Source organism: Equus caballus, chromosome 23, assembly GCF_041296265.1.
Source record: "Equus caballus isolate H_3958 breed thoroughbred chromosome 23, TB-T2T, whole genome shotgun sequence".
Lineage (NCBI taxonomy): Eukaryota > Metazoa > Chordata > Mammalia > Perissodactyla > Equidae > Equus > Equus caballus.
This window is the reverse complement of record NC_091706.1, coordinates 46,873,771-46,898,075: the sequence shown is the minus strand read 5'-3', so window position 1 is coordinate 46,898,075 and position 24,305 is coordinate 46,873,771. Positions and strand designations below refer to the sequence as shown.

The 24,305-nt window shown below is 38.2% G+C and overlaps 1 long non-coding RNA gene across 1 annotated transcript in view; it reads left to right on the top strand.

Moving 5' to 3' along the window:
• The window catches only part of LOC111770175 (uncharacterized), a 354,326-nt gene extending 331,632 nt beyond the window's left edge, over positions 1–22,694 (top strand). The window contains exons 2-4 of the long non-coding RNA XR_011431571.1: positions 16,746–16,835; positions 20,876–20,929; positions 22,223–22,694. This is a non-coding gene — a long non-coding RNA (uncharacterized lncRNA). The remainder of the gene's footprint in view (positions 1–16,745; positions 16,836–20,875; positions 20,930–22,222) is intronic.
• Positions 22,695–24,305: the final 1,611 nt, after the last annotated feature.

The window sequence follows — 24,305 nt, the reverse complement described above, 5'->3', positions numbered from 1 at the left end:
GAACTAGTTTCATGACCACACAGAAAGAGATAGAGCCGCAAGGTAAATCTATCCTGGATTCTTAGATTTGGAAAAGATCTTTGCTACTGAAAGTGTTGTACACGGCCCAGCAGCATTGGCTTCACCTGGGAGCTTTGTTAGCCATGTAGAAACTCAGGCCTCACCCACACCTCCTGAACCAGAATCTGCATTTTAACGTGATCCTCACGTGATCCATATGGCCATTCAAGTTGGAGAAGCACTATCCTGTAACAGCCTCGATAATTATTCAAATAGCCTTTGCTTCCAAGATGGGGAGCTCATTAACCCACAGTCATCCTATTCCTCTGTAGGATGGCTTTCATTGACTTTTTTTGTCTGTTTAGAAATTTTGTCCATATTTCAGTTTTCCTATTACGTCTACCTTTTGGTCTTCATGTTTTATTTTCAAACCACATATAAGGTTGACTCCTCCTCTTGTGACATTCCTTTAAGCATTTGAGCACAGCGTCAATTTAGATCTGACATTACCATTTTCATCCCCTGCCTGTGTGCTCAACCCTCACCCATACTCAGCTCAAAAATCATTTCAGACAAAGCATCCAGATTTCTTTTAATTTTTCCTGAGCCCTGCTTTCTCTCCCTGTGTTGCAGTGTATCAATTCCTCGTAGATGCGAATTGAATTCCAGGTGTGGTCAATTGCCTCCTTCATGCTGGGAGCATTTCATACAACCCAGACCTTCTTACTGGGGCTTGCCTTTGCTTTTTATATTTGAGAAGTAGTGTTATGATAGCATCCTATGTTGCAATTAATTCTAAAATTTCTCCAACTACACCTTCTACACATTCTCCTGCTGCTCATGGTAAAGTAAAAAGTTTGCTTTACACTGTTGCCTTTTTCTTCCTGGCTTCTCCATTAGTGAATTGACTCAAAACTTCTTTGTTCACTTATCACCAAACTTACTGATAAGATGTGTTTTAATGGTCAAAAATCCCAGATCTTCCTCAAAAGTCAGATATTTGCCATTGGGAATAATTCAGTTTTCTGCTGTGTTCTTAAGAATTCTACAGACATAGTTTAAGACTTCATGTACTAGGTTAGTATTATTTTGACCACTTGAATAAAGAATTCAGAATCTAATATTGAAAATCATCTTCTCTGTAGACTTTCTAATGGTCTAAGTGCAAATGAGCATCTATATAATTAGAAGTCTTCTTTTAATAATCCAAGATTTAATGATTAGTGGCTGTCAAACTTTATAGTGCAGAAGCATCACCAACGAAATTGTTAAAAATTAAAGTTCCCAGGTCCACAGGTTCTTAATCACAGGGGCTTATGTATGGGCTAGGAATTTTCACTTTTAACAAGAATCCCACAAGGCAAGTAGTTCACAGGTAACAGTTTGAAGATCTAGAACTTTCACAGAGTTATTCGGTTTCTTCATCCAGTTTATTGGCATCTACATCATGCATAATACTTAATTTTATTTGGCAAGGAATGATCATCAGTAATGAATATTCACTAACTAACTGCCTTCTCTGCAAAAGGCTCCACAACAGATACCTAATCAAAATCAAGTGTTAAAACTTTCAAAAATGAGAAACTTCACATGAATCGTCATTGTCGCTCAGCTTTACCAAGGAAAAGCTACTAGAAAAATGACATCAACAGTAGGGAGAGGTCACAGAGTTCTTAGTGTTCCAAGAATTGCTAGGATATATGTCTCCTTGACACTTTATACACATGTACAGTGTCATTGTCAGTAGCTGTGCCTTTTAATACAAATAAGGAGATATAAATGTAAAATGGGAGGCTGAAAATCTTACGTGCTATCTCCATGCCCATAATTTTCCATTTCCTTTCTAAGACATTTCTCCTGATAAGAAGCTTTATGAAAGACCTTTACTGTGTATATGAATAGTCCAAGTGTATAAACTAGACTCAAATTTATTACATATCTTTCCAGATTTAAATGGGTTGAGAAATGGGTCAAGCAGTCATAAACACTATCATGTATTTTACTATTACCTGTTTTTAGAGGCTGTACTTAAGTAACTATTGCTTTACCTCAATTCAGTAAAACTCTTGATAAAACTAAAATGAAAAACCTCTCACTAGTAAATTAGTTCCAAGAATTGGTATACGCTGGGATTCTGAATTTATTCAGGTGTTATCCATTTATTTAATGTTGGGTGAGCACAACAAAATGCACATGTGAAAGTTATGGTTTAATTGAAAAGCATATAGCATAACTTAACTAGACCCTGCTGCATCATGCTAAACATAGCAACATATGGGGCTAAGTTTTAAAAAAAAATCTAATTATAAAAAGAACTATGGTAAAGTTTAGCCAATGCCTCCAAGGCAATATTTAGTCTTTCCAATAGGTAATAACTAGGTATTTGATAATTTACCAAACTGGCCCTGTATAGCATTGATACAGACAAGTTAAACACAACACACACGCACATACACACACACACATATCTCAAGAGAATCTCCTTACAAATCAGCGGTCATTTGATTTACAAATTCTTCTGAGTACATATAATCTAGTTCATGTGTCTTTTGGCTCTCATCCAGGATTTTTTACCCTTAGCCTAGGATAGATAAATAAGATTTTCACCTGGTAGAAATCACCCTCTATTCATCATTGGAAGTCTAGGTAAAAATGTAAACTCTCTGATAGTGAGAGCTGGCCTTAGGGTCACCACGTTGGTAGACATAACGAGTAAGAAACAGTCATCCTAGTAAGCTAGAATGACGTAAGCTGGTGGATTTTTGCGATTGAATGGATGCTCTGTCCTGTCTGTTTCCTGTAGATCTGTAAGTTAGTGGCAACTCAGCTAAATGTGGGAGTTGGGGGGCTGGCCCCGTGGCCAAGTGGTTAAGTTCGCGCACTCCGCTGCAGGCGGCCCAGTGTTTCGCTGGTTCGAATCCTGGGTGCCGACATGGCACTGCTCATCAAACCACGCTGAGGCAGCGTCCCACATACCACAACTAGAAGAACCCACAATGAGAAATATACAACTATGTACTGGGGGGCTTTGGGGAGAAAAAGGAAAAAATAAAATCTTTAAAAAAAAAAAATAAATGTGGGAGTTGGAATAAGGAGCCAACTTCATCATTTTTCCCAGATGGCAACTCTTCTTTTCTCAGACAACAAAACACAGTGGATTGGACTAGCTTGTTAGAACTCACAACTGGGAAGTTTTATTCTGATCTTGCTTGCTTGCTTTCCAGCAGGTTTACTGATCTTCATTTTTGTCCACATATGAGCTTCAAGAAGTTCAAAGTAAATCAATTCTTTTAGAAACTAAGGGCTCCTCAAATCAGAGCATGTGCCTTTGTGGCCCCTGGAGGCTGGGAGGACACTTGATTTATAAATCAACTGACTGCTGGTTTGTAAGGAGGCTCTCTTGAGATGTTTGTGTATGTGTGTGTATTTGGTAATTAACCTGTCTGTGTCAATGCTGTATAGTGCCCTGTTTAACTTTGGCAGTCTTTGGGCATTTCCTTTATTATTCATGGATTTGCCTTTCCTTCCATAATGAATTTCCTCATCTATCAATGTGCTAAAAGCTTGTGCCAGTAACACTTGTAAATTTTGATTGTGCAAATTCAGTCTTGCAACTGGTAATTCCAGCCTTGGATTTTCAAAATTATTCACTAACATTTCCATTCTTGAATGAAGACTCTCTCAACTTAGCAATTGTTACTTTGGCTGATATTAATTCCATTTCGTTAACAAATATTTTTTTGCTTCACATTGGGACCAAATTCAGCCCTGAATTGGCTACTAAAGTTTTAGTTATAGACATAAATATAGATATCATTATATAAAACATCAGGCAATCTTGCTACCATAGATGGGGGCAATCATTCTTAAACTCACTATGGATATGTTCAAATATGAGAATTACATTTAAACATATGGGGAGTGGGGGGTGGGATATAAACCACACATTTTGCTTCAGTCATTTCCAATAAACCTGGCTTGGGGGAAAGAGAAATTAACCAATCAATTGCTAAAATCTTTATTTTGTCTATGTATCTTCCCTTAAAATACTTCAGATGAATCATGACCATTTGTAAACTGACCGTGAAGGACAGCTCTCCTTCTCAGTATATTAATATACTGAGGATAGTTTTAATGATTTAAATCATTTTTTATTTCTTACAAATAATGCATCAAGAAAGCATCTCTAACAGGTCATGTTCATATACGCCAAACAGTTATTTAAAATAAGGCATTGTATAAATGGGTGAAGATTTTCACCCAGACTCTGTTGCTATAAACTTCATTCCATTGGTTAGTCTTTGCATAATTTTTAAGAGAATATTTAGCTAACCATTGTAATTAGACGAGAAAAAGAAATCAGAGATATTAAACATGGAAAGGAAAAGGGAGAATTATCACTATTTGCAGGTAATATGATTATACACCTGAAAAATCCAAGAGAACTGATTGGAAAATTACTACAAATAATAAGAAAATCAGTAAGGGTACAAAATAATCCAAAATAGATAGCTTTCATATATAAAGCCAACAACCACTTCGAATATGTGAATAATGAATAAGCCAATTTTTAAAAATCAACAAAAAGTTTAAAATTCATAGAAATGAAAAATAAAAAATATACTAGACCTATATGAATAAAACTAACACAGGACTGAAATACCAAAGAGAATCGAGTAAATAGAGAGAAACCAGGTTTGGGGACAGGAAGACTCAACATCATAAGGTCGTCAATTCCCCTTAATTAATTGATAATTTTTTAGCACAATACCACTTAAAATACAGCATTTTTCAATTAGACAATCTGATTCTTTTAAAGATTTACCTTTAAAAACATTTTTTAAAAGCCAGAAAACCTCTGAAAGAGAAGAAAAACGAAGGCAGACCAGACCTATTAATTTTAAAGCATATAGTCTTGGTAACTAAAACATTAGGACGTACACATAGAAAAACCAATATAGTGGAATAGAAAGTTCAAAAATATTGAGGGAATTTAGTATAGGAACAAGATAGCATCTCCAATCAAAAGGGAAATAATAGTCCATTCAATAAATAGTGTTGAGACAATTGGATAACCATCATTTCTCATTATATGCACCATAATAAATTATAAATGAATCAAATATTTAATTGTAAAAACTTATATAATTGATAAAATGACAAAAGCTGAAGGCTTTTATCTGTATGACTCAAAATCCAAAAGAAATAAAAGAAAGCTTGATGTAGTGGGTTGTATGAATATCAAAAACTTTTCATGGCACCAGGAGCCATAAACAGAGATTCTACAGAAAGGAATACAGTGAAAGTCTCTTTAACTTCATCTGTCACTCACTCAGTTACCACATAACTCTCCTGACCCTCTGGAAACCACCCATTACTTTCTTATTTTTCTTACCAGAGTTTTCCTTTATGAAAATGCAAGAAAATACAGAGACAGATTTTTATATATCTCCTATTTTTATACACAGAAAATATTCTATATACACTATTCTGTACCTTGCTGTTTTCATTCTATAATATGCTTTGGAAATCTTTCTGAATCAGTACATAGAGAGTTTCCACATTCTTTTTGTAGATATCTGATATTCTGTTATATGGATATGCCATTGTTAACTTAATAACTACCTCATTGATGGAATTTTCAGTTGTTTTCAATAATTTTTCTCATAAAAATATTAGAAATACAACTATTTAAAACAATATCTCAACACAGCTCTCAGAAATATAAGATTCTCATTCAGAAAACAGGCTTTATAAGAGGTGTTACAAAAATCCTAAAGGCATATCATAATTAAGCTACTAAAGACATTGTTGATAAGATATAATAGTTTCCCCTCAAAAGGATCTTACAAGCAAATTTACTATGATGTGACAGGCAGTGTTAAGAAACTAACTCATATAAAGTGAATATGAAATTATAATCATTATAATGATCAAATTACAGTAATTAGTACATAGAGCAGAGAATTTGTGCCAATTCCACATACTAAAATAGTTTAGGCAATAGTTATCTTATCAGTCACAATCCTTCCCAGAGAAGAAATAATGGCAACTCTATAACATTCTATTTTCAATTTTGCAGCACAGAACCTATTAAATGTTATTTTTATTTTTAAATGATGGTAGAAGAGATAGGATTGTGACATAATATATTATAATAGATTCCTTTACTCATTTTGGCACATCCACCTATTAATTATCTCAATCTCATTCTACCGATAGGGTTAACCTGATTACTCATTAGGGATAAGAATCAATACTTCATGTGTATATTTCCCAAATTTTTGTCCAAAGATTCACTAAGACAAAAAACGATGACATGGTATGCTAAAAAAATATATAAGACTTTGGTCACCTCTGGCTCAGAAATCCAGAGGTCACAAGAAATTTTATCCTTCTAAATGTATTCTTGATGGAGGATCATGGTGGTAATAACTAATTACAATGTTTGTCCTGTTTCTGACTTTTGATAGCCTTTTGAAGCTATAAAATAAGAGAGCTTTCCTGAAAGGCATCTGAGAAATAGAAGATCTATCTAGTTGGTGCCTTGCCTTAACTTTTCACAGCTACCAAGAAAGCCATTGTCCTATATTTTCAGATGGCATCTTACACAGGTGTAAGCTATTTTCAACAGTGATTGTTCATCTTTTGGAAGTTTAATACTCTATTCATTTGGGTTTTCTGTAACCATTTCTCATCTTCCAAAGCCTGAGACGGCATAGCCTACATTTTCAATTGAATCAACATTAATACTGCCTTGAGAATTTCCCGACTCCTCGACATTGATAAATTAACTTATGAAAGACTCTATCATATCTAGAGAATGTGTTTCCAAAGACACATTTGGCAATAATCAAACTTGAAAGTGGCTAACAATACATTTACGGGACACAGGAGAGTGGTTTATTGGCCCTGCAGAGCAAGCATTTCAGTAAATATTCAGCTGTCACACTTACAGGACAATAGAGCCGGAGCATTCAGGTCGTCAGACTCAGTGGGAAGGAACTGAGCCATTAGGCATGTCTTGGTCAAAATGAAAAAGAACATTCTTTATTTTAAATAATGTGTGTACACGCAGAATGGAGATGCCATCTTGAAACTGGTGAATTGTTGTTTAATGTTCAGTGCTCATATGATTTCAAAATGGTAATTACCATATTTTATGGAATTGCACAGGTAGTGGTGATCAAATCCTGTATAATTTCTCTAAAACAGGAAGGAGTGAACTGAATCATTAAGTACAAAAGCAGTCACAGGAGATCAAGGTGGAAAGAACAAAGTCTCTGAGGTCAGGCTGAGCTCAGCTAAAATCCTGGCTGTGCCATTTGCCAGCTCTGTGATTTTGGACCAGTTACTTATGTCTCCCAGCTTGTTTCCTCATCTGTAAAATGAGGATAATGGAAACTCCCTTAGGGAGGTTTGTGTAAGGATTAAATGAGGTAATTGCCAAGCACAGGACTGGCAGACAGTAGGTACTTAAAATTTTTTGTTTCATCTTTTTTTTCTCTTTACTAATTTTCCATGGAAACAGAAAACCATCAGCAGCATCCACTTGTCTCTTGTCTATATTGCTTACATCTGTACAAAATAGTAAGAAGCAATTAAATTTCTCCCTCTAGCCTTATTCAGAGCCAAATCATTCCTAACAGATTTATATATAGCTTTTATTATCATAACACAAAAGATATCTAGGAGAGCAAATTCCACAACAACTATCAGCTGGATACAGTATTTTTCTTTTCTTTTGTTTCTTGAGGAAGATTAGCCCTGAGCTAACATCTGTGCCCATCTTCCTTTATTTCACATGCAGGTCACCACCACAGCATGGCTGACCAGTGGTGTAGGCCTGTGTCCAAGCTCACAAACCCAGGCCGCTGAAGCAGAGTACACCAAAGCCAACCACCAAGCCATGGGGCCAGGCCCCACGGTATTTTCCTACGACCTCCTGATCACTAATATTTTCAATACTGTAAGACAGAAGTTCTTTTGCCTTCATTTAGTCACATTTTTCCTCCTTCTGTCTTCAGTATAGATGTTGGTCAATTGATCCCCATACCCCATAATCTTTCTGTACTTTTTTCTGAAAAAATTTTCAAATGAGAATGATAGAGTTCACTCCATTCATTCACACAGACAGCCGAGAGTATTTGTGGAATATTTCAGTTACTTACTTAACAGGCATCTAGTTTAAGAAGTACATGGGCTCAGAATTCAACATGATTTCAATGAGGAGTTAAAGTGAAATTCTAGTTATGGGAATAGCAGTTTTAGTTTTCTTGTAAAGAGTGAGGTGTAAGACTACTTCCAACTATATACAAGGGGATAGCTACTGTGGAAAAAGCATTGGAAACAGACAAAAAAAATCAGTTTGACTCATAACTACAAAAGTGTACTGGGGTCAAGGAGCCTATGAAGATTCTTAAGTAGGGGAGATAAATGACCAGGACCTTGTTTTCAGAAGATGATTCTGAAAAAGAGCCTAAAATTCCTTAGGTGAGGCACAATCTGACGCATTGTGAACTACAGCCAAAATATCAGAGGCTTGGATCAACCTAAGATTAATTTTTTTAATGTTGAAATTGTAGTCTGATCAAAAAGTGGATAGATATATCCTAAAAAGGCAGAATTCTAGTATGTGTGATGGAAAGAAGTGTGGTAAGGTGTCAGTTCCTTGAATTCCTTCCCTTATAGTTTAGCTTCCTCTCTCTTCCTCTCCCCTCCGTTTGCCTCTCCTCTTTCTTACAAGATTGTTTATAAAATGTCATCTAAATTGCTGTCACAGAGAATTTGAAAAGACTTGGAGAAATCAAATGCCACTGGCTGCTGTTCAATGGGTGTCTCTGATTGGTCTGATTCCAAGTCCACCACACTTAGCAACAATGAGAGACACTGCATTCTTAATTGGGGAGATATTAGTTTTGTGTGGGCTCTGGAATGCAGACAATACCTGATGTCTGGAAAGGGAAAATAAACAGAGGTAAATGACCAAGCTTATTTTGGCAGGATGTGCAAAAACACAGACTAAACGCCCAGCCAATCTGATAGGGGTGGGAGAAGTCCTGCACATTTATACAGTGACCAAAGAGGAAATAGGAATCTGACATGTGGGAAGCAAGAGAGGAAAGAAAGAGGGGTGGGAGAGGGAGCAAATCGCGTCTACTCAGCGGTGCAGAAACATTGCTTTATGTGTGCTTGTAGAGCCTCAACTTGAACTAGTCACCAACCAAAAAGCTCCAGTCAGAAAGCTAACTCTTCCACATCATAATTTGGTTGCAGTTCTACCCTGCTAAATAAGCCACAAACCATTCACAGCGTTTGGAGGCAAAGTTCCTTTGTCAACAATGATTGTATTCAAAGAGAGTTGTTGAGCATCAGACTCAGGGAGGAAATCTAAAAGTCAATCAGTTCAATCCATTCATTTTACAGATAAGACAATCAAAGCTCAGGGAAGGTAAGTAGCTTTCTTCTTCCCGCTTTGTTAGCTGGAGCAGAACTAGGCGCAGAACCCAGGAGTCCTCATTTCCAATTTAGGGTATATTCCCTTCACGCACCTTCCACTCATACTGTACGCCAGTCGCCTCTTCTCCCCTCCCTGCCACTCTTTTCCCCTCTCCTCTCCTCTCCTTTTCTCTCTTTCTTTGCTGAAATAGAAATTTAAGAGTACTGCCCAGAAATCTCCAATTATTAATTGTTGGAAGTTGCTTACCTCCCTGTACACTCTATCATCCCCAACTAGTGAGACCTGACTCAAGTGGAATTTATGATACTAACGTTGACTTGAATTTTGCAACCAATTACCATCTTGTACTCCACCCCCTGTGGCAGGAAAAGTTATCCTGGAGTGGTATGCAACGTTACTTCACATTTTCGTATATGCATTTGCTATCCTGTTTTCCCAGTTCAACTCTGGGTGAACGATAGTACTTAACAAGAACATCACGATAACAGCAACAAATAGTATTCTTATGACTCTTTCTCAGCTCACAATTTGAGGAATTTGATTCCTTTTTGAAATATCTCCCCCTCTCCCAGGTATTTCTGGAATTCTCCAAAGAGTGCATGTATGCTGATAAAGGGGGTTCACATTTCCCACTCTCCCTCACTGATCTCATGCCAGAGAAGTTGTCACTCAGCCCCTCTGAGGCCATCTCAGAGCCTCCAACTTCTGTAGCTGATCTGTACTGAAACTTCTCAGGCTGCTGGATGAAACTTGCTGAGGCCATTCCAATGCTAAAGCCACCACACCCTCCCCACCGCCACCTGGCCTGTTCCATATTCTAATATAGAAGACCCAAAGAAGGGCTCCCTTGTCCTCCCACTTGAACATTTTTTGTTGAAACAGCTCTTTCAGTTTGCTACTCCCAGAGTGGCAGGCTAGGGACAGACACCATGCTGCCTTTGGAATGTCCCAGACTATTCTACTGTGATGCGTAGCTCTTAGATTAAAGTTGTCTGCTTTTAATTTCTCTTCCCTTAGGATGATTTATTGACCAGATTTTGATCCCTCAGGACTGAGATTCCTGACAGACATATCCCACAGCTCCATAAGATATGATGCTCCATATCCATGAGATATGATGGAACCCAAAGCACACAAGGATGAGTGGGGCAAAGACTAAAGGACCAGTGAGGGCTGAAATGCAGCTCACACACTCCACTCACCAGTCTACACAACCATGACCATGACCCCCTAGGAGAGTGTCTTTTCCTACTTTACAGATGGGCTGTGGCCCTGCCATTCTTAGATTGAGGCTTCAAACAGGAACTCCTGCTATATGGAGGGCAGAGACTATAACTTATATTTCTTTTGTACAGACCTCATCATATGGCCCAGCAGTGGGCATAGAAGCTACTCTACAATCGTTCAGTAGATAAAACTGATGAAGGGGCAGATGGTTGAGACCTAGGCAAAATCTCTGGCTCTAGCAGTCTTAGAAAATAATATAAGAAAAGATAAAGGTAAGAAAGATAAAGGATTCTTTAAAGTGCAAAATGCTAGCTTTCTCTTAACTTTTGAAATCGAACTCAATCAAACCCCATGACATTTCTTTCTTGTTCACATCCTGAATCATTGGTACAGTGTTGTGCTCAGGACCGTATTCTGGAATTCTTTTATCTGGCAACCTTAGTACTCTAGGCACTGCATGTTCCTGGACCAGTACCACATCATGCTATGCTCCTCCTTTCTTAACATAGAATAATACCACAAAACAGGGAGTGTTTTACAGAATTCGATGTGTGATTTTAGTGTTATGGAAATTGTTGCTATGAAGACACAGAGATGTGAAGAAGTCCAATGACCTCCCCTTCGTGAAAGCCACAATTTCCGAACACCGAGCGGCCCAGCCTCTATTTCCCTTCCTCCCTTTGGTCTGTGGGGCTATGCTAGCTAACTAATGAGGACTGGCAGAATTGTATCTCCAATTGTTCAATTCTAAACAGCATCTTCCTGTGTATACTCAGCAAACCTTCACTTTCAGCTCCTTGCTTTTTGCAAATCTATACTTTACTCCCCCAAAAGTTTTTCAATTTATCGTTAAAGTTCACCGATTCAGCACTTGCCCTTCACAAAAGTCCTGGAACCCACAGACAAAGATTAAACCCTGCTGCACAAAAAGTCAGACAACCCAGCCACGGAGCTGAAGTGGTTCCCACCCTTCACACTCGCCACACCCCATCAGCCAACAATAAATCCCCTCCGGACATAAAAGTCCCTCTCCCCACTCACCCGAGAGACTAAATCCCCTGTTGGCAGGAAGCCAGACTGAACAGATGTGTCTGCCACCACTTCCTGGGGTGGGGTCAGGCGGCACCAGCTTTGATCAACCAAAAGGAGGAATTTCCAGTGTCAAGGGCCCTCCTCAGAGAATGCCCCAGGGCCCAATCCAAGAAGTAAAGGGACCAGGGATTAAAAAGCGACTAGGAGCATCCCAACTGGGCAGAGCAGCACAAAGGACTCATGCATCCAGAGAGGTGATGTCTTGGTCATTCTCCTCATTTCTTGGACAAGAGTGCAAATGCAAATAAATCCACCTTTCATGGCTAGAAGCTCTTTCTGAAGAAAGGAAATGCCTTCGTGATTTGGACTTTCGTCCTCCCTGCTATTTAATCGTTCTTGCTAATAAACTAGACATACAGGAAAGACTATTAACCCTTCTGCAACTCAAAGATGTGTTACAGTAACATTAACTAGTGTTTATATTTGAGCAGACCTGAAATAGATCCACGAATCAGTATGCTGGCTCGTGAAAGGGACCACCACTGGTTCACTTGCCACTTTCCAGTAGAGTCACGTATCACAATTGAAGTTGACGTGTCTGAGTGTCTTGTTTGAAGCTGTAGTTGCAAAACTTGAAAGCCTTAAAACGTATTGCAACTTTCCTCACTGAAATTGAAGGAAGCTTCCATGGTGACGTAAAATAAAACATCTTGTTCCATCAGTCAAGCTTTGCCATACACTGCCACTCAGGTAATCTATCCATTAGTGAGTATTGTCTGTGATTCATTCCTATTAGGAACCCATATCACGTTTGTTTGGGAAATTTTGTTAATCAGGGGAGGCTAACTGTTATAACAAATACTACCACTACCATATCTCAGCCACCAAGGCCCACTGCTCACACCCTTCCCAGTCCTGAGCAGATTAGGAGGGAAGAGGTTGTGGGGTTGTGTGGACTCTGCCCCAAGCAGGAACCAGGTTCTTTCCCTCTAGTGGCTCTGCCATCAGGCTTTGGAGTCCTCTGCTGGATGCTGTGCATTTGGCCAGCATGTGAGGGAAGACAGACAACTGGGAGCATTGCACCAAGACTTTTATGGGCTCAGCTTGGAGGTGATTGGGGTACATCACTCACCTGCACTCCTTTGGCCTAGTGAACTGCAAGGGAGGCTGGGAAACGTAGTCAAGTTATGTGCCCAGTAAAAGAAGAAAAATTACAGGTCAACAATTGCTACAGAGTTAACATGTGCTGTGGGTCAAAGTTTGGATAAGAATTTGCACAATGAATGAGGGGACTTTTTCATTCTTTGGAAAAGGGTCTGCCTGGTCTAGTTGAGAAAATACAACATACAGCATTTTCTTGACGATATGCTTTTTCAGCATTGATTTTGTCCAAAACTTTCAGATGGTGGAAGATACAGCTAAGAGAACAACTGAGCAATCACACACACACACCCATACATACACACACCCCCTATGGCTTTGCCTGAAGTAGGAACATGAAATCCTGCATTTACCTTCATGCATTTAACTCTCGCTGGCAGTGGAAGAGCTTTGCAGTCAAGGTCAACTTCTCTAGCACTACATTTAGTGCAAAATGAAGTCTATCTATTATATTTGATTTAAAATGCAAGGAGTTTGGGAAATTAAGCTTTTTTTCCCAAAAACTACTACTACATTTTTGCAAAGTGTGCAAAAAAACTCCTATTAATGTATGCTGGTGTGCTTTACACGGGATGTCGCCCCTTCAGGGCAGATGCAGGGTGTGAGAAATGTCATGAGCAAAAGGAATGAGGATAAGAGATTAAAAAGTGCTGCTGCCCCTTCCCTCCCCATTTCGCCTCCCTTCCTTCCCTTCTCTGCAGCACAGGTCAGCAAGTCCATCAAGGATGCAGGCTGTGGCAGGGTGGGAGCAGAGATGGTAGGTTGAGGAAATGGCCACTGTGGTGGGAGGACTGGCTACATTGAGTAAATAAGCAATTTGAGCAAATAATTCAATATTTTAAGGATAATGGAAACCAAATTTCTCACTTCTTGGGAAGATATTTACAAACGGGGAAAGGAGAAAGAGTAGAAAGAAGACTAAGGTGTTCAACTGGAATTGGAGGTATGGTATCATTATGAACTCATGGTCTGTTTATATATATGTGTGCACATATGCACACGTATACATATACATATGTCAACTAGACATGTGTTTGTGACAAATATATACACACAGATAGGTATAGAAATTAAGATGAATGTGGGAGAATATTTATATAATATATATGTATATGTATTTACAGTTATATGTACATATTTACACATGTATTTCCCAGCTCTGTCCACTGAGAAGATCCAGAAGAAATGGCATCCCAGTATACAATATAATGAACATACTAAGCACCTAGATCTTAGCTTCTGCCTACCCACCTCTACTAAAAAAGAACCAGGGCTCCTTGAAGAAATTATAATTTCCAGGACTGGGATAGGAAAAGTATAAAATGAGCTTGGAATATATTGTTTTTTCAGAAAATAAGGAAATGTTCAACAAATGATGGACACATATCAAAAGGACATAGGTGCCAAAATAAGGAGCTGACAGATGTAAATACATAAATCAATGGAGGAGAAGAGAAAGCTCTTCCTCAGAGAAGGATTCCAATGAATAAACATAAAAGGAATGATGTAAATAGAGAACCACCACTGGGCAAACATTACAGAGGTGGTCGATTCAGACAAGTCTTTAGAATTTGCTAGAGCTAATGATGGAGATTTGATGAGACACAGATATCGGAATAACTTCATGATCCCTCTCTATAATATATTAATAATCACTTGTAAAGAACAAAATTGTGACTTTAAGTGGGAGAAAGTTGACAGATACCAATATAATCAGGTGACCACAATTAATATCCCCAGTGATGGATGTGTCGGTCTTGTTTTGATGCACTAAGAAGAGCACAGCATCACTTGCATGATTTCCTGTCAAGAATGCAAGATCTGGGGGATGGCTCGGTGGCATAGTGGTTAAGTTCGTGCGCTCCACTTTGGCAGTCCATAGTTTAGGAGTTCCGATCCCGGGCGTGGACCCACACACCACTCATCAAGCCATGCTCTGATGGCATCCCACATACAAAATAGAGGAAGACTGGCACAGATGTTAGCTCAGGGACAATCTTCCTCACCAAAAAAAAAAAAAAAGAAATCTAAAAAGAATGCAAGATCTGAGTCTGGTCATGAGGAAATATCATATGAACCCAGGTTGAGGGGCAAGATAGAAAATTAAAGACTTGTATTCTTTAAAACTGTCACGAACATGAAAAACAGAAACTCTAAGAAATTGTTCCAGGTTGAAGTTATCTGAAGATACCTTATAACTAAATGCTCAAATATTTCTGGTTGGGAACCTGGATCAGAAAGGAATATGAGATATTATTGGGTCAGTCGCTGAAATTTGGGCCCATGGATGGATGGTAATGTTGTATCAATGTAGATTTCCTGATTTGGAGTGTTGTATGCTGCTTACTTAGGAGACCACCCTTCTTTGGGAAACACAGTTCGGAGTGTCTCAGGGTTATGGGGTGTCATTTTATGGTTTTCTTTCAAAAAGTTCAAGAAGAAAACTAATGATAATGGGTGTACAAGTGAGTGACTTATGGAAATGCAATAGCATGTTAACATTTGGAAAATCTGGGTGAATAAGTTAAAGGAGTTTTCTGTACTATTTTGGCAAATTTTTGTAAGTTTGAAATTATTTTCGAAATAACTAACAGAAAAAGAACTTTCTCCATTTAAAATAAAGTCTCTCTGAATTTCAGATTGGATCCATGTTGATATTTTTTAGTAACTCCAATTAAAATTTAAATTGCTTTTAATTATTTTTGTGGCCAGACCATGTTTTTCACATACAATTCCATTTGAAGACTGGACTCATAGAATCTAAGCTTTCATTCAAGTTATAATATTTAACTTTTATTAAGGGCAAACTAAGCTTTTATTTAGTGATAGTATCTAAGCTTTATTGAGCTCAAAAAATGCTTTACCTGTATTACTTCATTTTGTCCTTACAATAACCCCATTGTACTGCTATTTGTCCTCCTTTTCTAGATAATTAAACAGAGATATACTAGTTAGGATTAGGTTTGGCTGCATATTACAGGAAAGACCAAAATGACAACAGTTTACACAAATTGGGAAGTTATTTTTCTCCTATGTAAAAGATTCCTGAAGGTAGCTATCCAGGGTGCATTGGGAAGTTATTTTTCTCCTATGTAAAAGATTCCTGAAGGTAGCTATCCAGGGTGCATGATGGGGCCTCCAGGCTTCTTTGTTTCCTCTCTGCAATCTTCAATAAATGACGTCCGTTCCTAAAACCAGCTCACGATCCAAGACGGCTGCTGGAGCTTCAGCCTCACATTTGCATTTCCAGGCAGCAAATGAGGCAGAAATCCAGGGCACTCATCTCTTTCCCTTTAGTTAGTCTCGCCTAAAAGTCCCAAACATCATTTCTAGCATAGCCAAAATTGCCACATGGCCACACTCAGCTGCCCAAGAGCTTGGTGAATGTTGTGTTTTTGCTGGGCATATTGCTCTGAATTCTGTTGATAGTGGGAGGCAATCACTGCCGCTAGCAACCTCTGCCAGATAGAGTAAGCATTTATCCAAGGTCACCCAGGTAGTAAACTGGGGAGCCTCGGTTGTCTACGTGCATAGCTTGAGCATTTAACATGATGACAAAGTGCTCAGTCCTGGGAGCGCTAGCACCCTCAATGCAGGCAGCAGTTGTCTTTGCATGGTCAGCAATAATTGTTCAACTGACATTGGCACTAAGTCTTCAAGGTCATCAAAGGCCTTAGAGAAACATTGCCACAGGAGCAGAAGTAAGGAGAAAAAAATATGAGCCCCATGTGGTAACTGAGAGGACTACGTATCTGAGTCCATGTGAAACATTCTCAGTAATAATTGGTCAGGGGATCTCACAACAGGGACTGGGGATCTGAGTAATGTGTCTGTTGTGGCCTCTGTTATTCTCATGTATCCTCAGGAGTGGTCTGTGATACATGGGAAAACCGGAGCTGAGTGGAAACCTTCAGAATATTCTCTCAGAGCCCAGATGTTGAAGGAGGATATAGAGGTGAGTGGAAATTATTTAGACTCATTCTTTCTTCTTACACTTTTCCCTGCACATACCTAAAAACTCTTCCCATAACTACACTAGTCTCACTTTCCATGGAATAAGTGACAAACATCTGTACCTACTCCTGGCATTCTCTAGAAGGTGGAGTAAAGGTCTTTATATCTCTTCCAAAATCCTCTAGAAGTATCTAAGAGTGTCTCTATGGGAAGCGACCAGATGCTAGTTGCCTGAAACTAGACACCAAGCCTAGTCCTATCAAATTATCTGGAGGACAATGAAGACACTGTCTGCCGCGCCACTCTGCATGCCTCTATGCCTCCAAGGAAACAGGAGAGAAGTGACAAGTTGCAGGCAATGGCAATAGACGATTTTTACCACTCAAGCTTGAGGGGGAACGCTTTCACACATTCTTTATTCGCTGTCTGTAGAATGTCACTTTCATAATGAAATCTTTTTACACCAGAGGAGGGAAAAATAAAGTCTCCTCAAATAGTCCAAAGTAGAATTGCTTTTGGCTATTTCCAAACCTAAAAGAATGAGCCAAACCAGTTTCAATCAAATCTTTTTGAAAGCACAACAACAACAACAACAACAAATTTCCCCTGAGTGTGAGGTTGTGAAGGTCAAGGTCCAACCTGATATAAACACAAATGTCTCCGGAGAGCGGAGTTAGAGGTTAAATAAATGTTTCTAACAACAGGGATTTAAAATAGAACCATTAAAAATAAATGTTGCTGCCTGTGTAAAAAGAAAAGAAGGTAATGACTGCCTTTAATCTTTTCTCTGAGTTCTGACTGAGAAATACAGATTCATGAACACATTCTGGAAACAAAAGAAGAATAGATTTATGACTAGAAATGTAAATTAAAATATCTGGACAACAAGTAAGGAAAATACTCCATCTAAAGTACATTATATCCTAGTTATTTTGATAGGGTAAAAAAGGCTGCAAAAATTTATTTTTAAAAATATTAATCTTTTTCCAGGTCATATATGGCCATTGATGAAAACCAGTATAACCAAAAAATAAAAATCACTCCTAAATCCCGATTCCCACTAAATGTTCATTGTTAATAATATTTTGGAATATTCATTTCTTTTCTGTGCATATTCATACATATATTTGTAATTTCCTCCAATGAGCATCATATTGCACATACTAATGTGTAGCATCTCTTCTCACTTAGCAAGTTAGTCAGCATTCTCCTATATCACCAAATATTGTTGTAAAGCACAACAATATTGAAGTTGCTGCAGATTATTCCCTCTTATGTACATACATAATTTCTTTCCCAACTCTTTTATTTTCCTCTGTACACATATTATTTTCAATTTTTTGCTGTTATACTCCACTCTGCAATTCACATTTGTCTACATGAATCTTTGTGTAAACCCCAGCTTCTTTCCTTAGGATAGTCTTTTAGAGTGAATTACTGGATGAAGTGGCAAAAGCATATATAGAGATTGGAAATCTATTTCCAAAATGGTATCCAGAAAACTTGTGCCAATGTCATTGTCACCAGCAGGGTAAATGCCCATAAGTCTCTGCCCTTACAGATATACACATGGATACATACATTTTTGTATACTTCTATTTTGATAAGTGAAATATTTTTATTTCCCTAATTTCTAATAGAGTTAAACATTTTTCATATATTTAGTATATTAAAGTTTCTTTTTTGGTTCGTTGCCTCTTCACAGTCTTTGACAATTTTCTCCCAACACATTTGTATTTTTCTCATTAATTTCTTATAACTCACATATTCAAAGTGGCAAATATTATGCCAGTTTTTCATTTGCCTAATTATTTTGTTTATGACTATTTTGTTGATGCTGCTGTTACACAGAAAGCTTAAGTTTTTATGTAGCCAAATTTATTAATCCATCTTTTCATTAATTTGCCTAAATGTTTATAAAGGCCTATCCTATTCCCAAGTGGATAAACACTCAGTTTTGTTCAGTTGTGTCTCTTAAATTTAAATTACATTATAGCTGAAAGAGTTGTAACATAGACTAGCTTAGGGATCTTTACGTGATAATACAGTGCACTCAGTGGGGAACACGGTCAAGCGAAATAACCCAATGTCCCAGGCTTCTGTAAACAGAGGGAGTTTCTGACACTGAGATACAGGAAACAGAATGGAATAAAACATTTATGAACAATGGGGGAAACTGTCCCTTACTGCTGGAGTCAGGGTGGTCTTTCTGACTGCTGCCATAGCCAGCTCATAAGATCTGAGAAATAGAAACCATTTTCAGATAGCAAGGAACTACAGTAGGCATTACAAGAAAGTGAACCTTGAAGATGTGAGCAAAGGCAGATAGAAACAATCAGAGCTATGTAAAAACTTCATGAAGCAATTGCATTCAAAGCCTGAGCTTTGACTAACTGCTCTAAAGAGGATTTGCCTCACTCGCTGTAGAAGTCCTGATAGAAGAACGTAGCATTTGGATCATCACAGAAGAAGATCAACAGAAAACCAAGAAGGACACAAACACCAGGGAAAGAGGATTTTTTTAGAAGACCAAGGAAGAGAGAGAGATTTGTCAGTCACATTTGGCTAGCATTTTACCAACTCCCAGTGGGTTGTAGTTGTGTCGCCATGTCAGCCTGGTTTGTTACAATTTTGCTCAAGCTTGAACTTTATATCAGAGCACGGGTTCATCCTCAACTGATTTTTTTTGCTGTTGTCTTATAATATCTCTAGTTCAAAGGTCTCACTCAGATATTGTTAAAGACAGGATTCTAACCTGCACAGTCCTGCGTGACAACTATAATCTACATTTAGATTGAGGAACCCAGAGAGGAAGCACTGGGTAAGGAGACCTCTCTTCAGGAAAATACAGAGGCAAAGCTGATTACCATGGGCAGCACCATGCACAGGAGACAGCGGAGCAGGGAGTCAACTGGGCTAGGATGTGATAAGGCAGAATCACTTATTATGTGACGATAATATTGTCAAAGGAAATTATTGAGATAGCACAAGATAGGTATAGTGTAGTTATTGAACGCTCTAGCATAGGTGTCAGAAGTGGCTTCAAATAAAGCCCTCTGCTTTGTAGCTGCTAAACCTTGTGCCAGCTATTTAATTTCTCCGAGTATCAGATTCCCAATCTGCAGACTGATGTTAATGTTTTCAGCATCATAGCATTGGAGTGGGGATTACATGAGATAATGTATATTAAGTACTTAATCTTCCAGCCACATAACCACAGTTATTTATGGGCTCAATAAATGGGGACTATTCTTGTCATTATATATAGCAAATAAGGAAAATTAATAACGTGTTCCCAGAATAGTCCCTACATAAAAGTTCAAGTGAAATGATGATAACCTAGTACCCACCCATGCGCTAGAATCACTTAGTATCCCATCAGTTAATATTGTTGGTGAAATTCTAAAGAAAAAAGACACGTGTAAGAGTAAAAGCTTTAATGCAACATGGCCTTCCAATTAGGGAGAAAATGAAAATATAGTCAGTCTCGCAAGTCATTAGCAATCTCATTTAAAGTTTGGTTGTTCATAAAGTTGGTAATAACCTATCATTATATAGCAAAACCAGATATAGATTCACTATTTGACGCTTATGGAGCCCTTATCATATCCTGAGAGTTACGTTAACTATTCTCACTTAAATGATCCGATTTAACCTTAACATACCCATAGGACAAGCAAGATATTAGTCACATTTGATACAAAAGGAAACTGGATCGCTAGGATTTAAGAAAACTCTGTACAATCAAACAGCAAGGAAAGAGTTAAGCTGGATTTTTCACCAAGGCCTTCTCATTTCAAGCTTAATCCTCTGTCCATATACCATGAAGCAAACAGGAATTAATCTGTTGTAAACCGTCCAAACTCACAAACAGCTTTCCTTGCAAATGTAACTGGAAAAAGGAAAACATATAACCATACCCAGCCAGTCAGAAACTAGGCATGGAATTCCAAAGCTGCGGCTGAGTCTGTACATAACCAGAGGAGGAGCGGTTACGAGGTATTGGAATTTTTAATTTGTTTTTTTGTTTTGCATTTGCAGGAGACTTGAGAAGTTTGGAGGGATCAAAAGAAAGGAACTGATCATAATAATATGGTAACTTGCAGGTTATAGGATGAGTCAAAAAAATTCTCTTTAAGGATCAAGATGGAACAATCTGAAAATTAATATTAGTCTTTGGGAGAAATATGAGTTTGACCCAGGAGTTCCTGTTGGACATTTAGAAAAATAAAAGACATCTAAAACTTTCTCTGGTGGACAGATATCCAAAGGGCTTGCTTTGGGTAGACAATGGCCACTTTGGTCTGTTCTACACAAATTTGGAGAGGCAAAGTATCCCACTGGGTACTGGATACTTAACTAGGTACTTAACTCAGATTAAGAAATGCACGATGGGAGGAATGAGATGGATGAGAGGCTAGACCAAGAATGTGCGCTGGAGTTTCCTTAAGCTAGATGAGGAAGTCACAGACCTGAAGGCAGTGCTGCAAAGTTTACATGCACCTAGGGGCCGGTCCTGTGGCCGAGTGGTTAAGTTCACGCGCTCTACTTCAGTGGCCCAGGGTTTTGTCCATTCAAGTCCTGGGTGCGGACATGGCGCCACTCGTCAGGCCATGCTGAGGCGGTGTCCCACATGCCACAACTGGAAGGACCCACAACTAAAAATATACGACTATGTACCAGGGGGCTTTGGGAGAAATAAAAGGAAAAATAAGATCTTTCAAAAAATAAAATTTACATGCACCCAGGAGAGGATGCCAACAGATTACTTTAAACTCTGTGGGTTCTTGTTCATGAACTATGAGGATAATCAGATGTCATGTACAGTTTTTTTCCTTTTCTTTCTTTCTTTTTTTTTTTTTCTTTTTAGCTGAGGAAGATTCGCCCTGAACTAACATCTGTGCCAATCTTCATCTATTTTCTATGTGGGTTGCCGCCACAGCATGGCCACCGACAAGTGGTGTACATCCATGCCCAGAACTGAAGGCAGGCCACCAAAGCAAACCATGCCAAACTTAACCACTAGGCCATGGGGCTGGTCCCTGTTGTGTACAGTTTTAAATACGATCACTCGTATTTTAATGTCTAAAACAACTTTGTGGAGTGGTGAGAGAAGGCAGGGATGTGGCATAAGAATGAAGAGACCCACCCCATGTTTACATACTTTTTATAAGTTCATCCTATAGCTAGCACAGGGGTGCTGATCACAGTGCCCCTCAGCTGAGATAGGATACCAGGAGAAAGTCTCGTAGAAATAAGGCAAACTCCTCTTCCCCAGATATTTTTTGAGGCAGGTCACCATTTTGAGAGAAGGATAAATTGAAAACTGATTTATACTTAAATGAAAACTGACTACTACTGACCACAAATAATTCTGCCTCCTTCTAGATTTGAAAAATGCCATCCACCAATCTAGTGTCCATGAGTTTTTACAGCAATTACTGTTAGTGGGAAGTGAAGTCCATTTTCCAAATTGCAAACTCAAAGGAGCAGTTTAAAGATGGACTCTGATTTCCCTGAACTACACAGTGTTTTTCTCCACCATAAAAGACAACAAAGTTGACCCTCTGGTTACTCCCACTGAACCTAAAAGGCCATCTAAGGGAAAACAGGATGTGGCTAAGAACAATGACACCTCTGCAAACCGCAAACAGAGCCAACAGATGAATGAAGCCTGGTGTTTTCAGAAAGTCGGAAGAAAAGCATGGATTCAAACAGAGAACAATGGTTGTGAAAATACTATTGTTAATTTTGCCCACCAACCAAAATTTCCACCTTCCTCTTCTAGCTAGTGCCTTTTCATCTGTCTATAACACCTAGAAATGATCTGTGCATTAAACGTCCTCTTGCCTGTGCTCTGAAGCCCTCTCTGTGGTTTTTAATGTCCGTCATCATTATAGTGATCTTTCAAATGAAAAGTTTGTTCAGCTATTCTCAATAGGGAATTCCTAGTCATATAAACCACAGATTTATATGGTTTATATATACATACGTGCATGTGTATATATAATATTATATATTTATATAAAATATGTATATACAAGAAATATCTATTTTCTCAACCATAAGCATTTAAATTCAATAAGCTAGAAAGATTACCTGGGAGGCAAAAGAATTATTACCAGCTTTCCAAAATAATTCATATTTGGTCTAAAACACATTATAGCAAGAGTGGAGATTGCTATGAAAATAAATCTGTGAGTAGGAGATATTTTGCAGTTTTCACAATCGCTCTCACACTGGGAGCACCTACGAAAATGAACAAGAGAAAAGATCGATTCCAATCAATAAAGCAATAACAATGCATTAAGATATTAGTCCCTGTAACACTCAGCCCGTTCTGCCGCCTACACTTCCTTTCAATGTCCTTAATCTAGGTACAAGGAGTTTTAGAATTTGAGGCAGTTGTAAAGGAAGACATAATCATTTAAAGCTAACTAATTTAGAAGAACATTAGCTCCAGAGCAAAATATTAAGCACAATCTATTAAATTTACTATTCCTGCTATTCATCAATTTAACTGATCGTTACAAATAAGTACAATATAAAGGCAATAGCCAAGGCACTTAAACGAAACAAAAGAGAAAAGTGAAACTATGTCACTTGTCAGGAGTTGATTTTAAAAGTTCTTTTTCTTTCTCATTGCCCACCCCTTTCACATCACTTGTAAAAAATAATTAGAAATGGTACTATAAAGATCCAGGTTCCTGGTGAACAGGCTATTTATGAAAATTTTGGCTTGCTTCTTTTAAGGGTCACCAAGGGCTTCACAGATACTCCTGTTAAATTTGTGAGGAAGACGATGACAGGAATATTTCTTCTTCATCTTGGGGATGATTAAGCTGCTGGACCCATAATTTCCATTTACATAATCTGTACCTTCCTTTGAATCTTGCACTTTTAAAAAGTTGTCTTAAAGTTTCAAATCACAAAACTACTAAATTATAAGCTCCCTGAGGGCAGGAACTAAGTTTATTCATCGCATCTCATTTTTCTCCTTAATGTTTGACAAAGTGTTTGGCCCAGATGCTTGTAAGTGCTTAATAGTTGATTGATGAAAGATACAACATTTACTCAAAATAGTACTTTTTTTGGTCTAATTCTTGATTTTGAACTTGGCACTTGTCCCTTATATTTCCAACTTAACTTGTCTTCACTTAGGTAACTAACAAGCAGTTTATTAAGCCAGAATGGCATCTCCTGATAATTACTTTGGTTATCCAAGAACGCCCCTTATTTTGAATTCTGTTTTGCTGTTTACCTTATTTTATTTTATTTTCCATCTTGGCACTTGAATATCCTGTCAGTATCTTGCTAAAATGATGTTGCTGACGTAGGTAGAAAACACTTGAAATTTATGTGTTCTGCAATTTCTTACATTTTGTTGCTGGAACACTTTGAAATCCTCCAGTTTTGTACAGAAACTGTCAACATAGGGGACAGACTGGTGATTTATGGATAGAAATGTGAG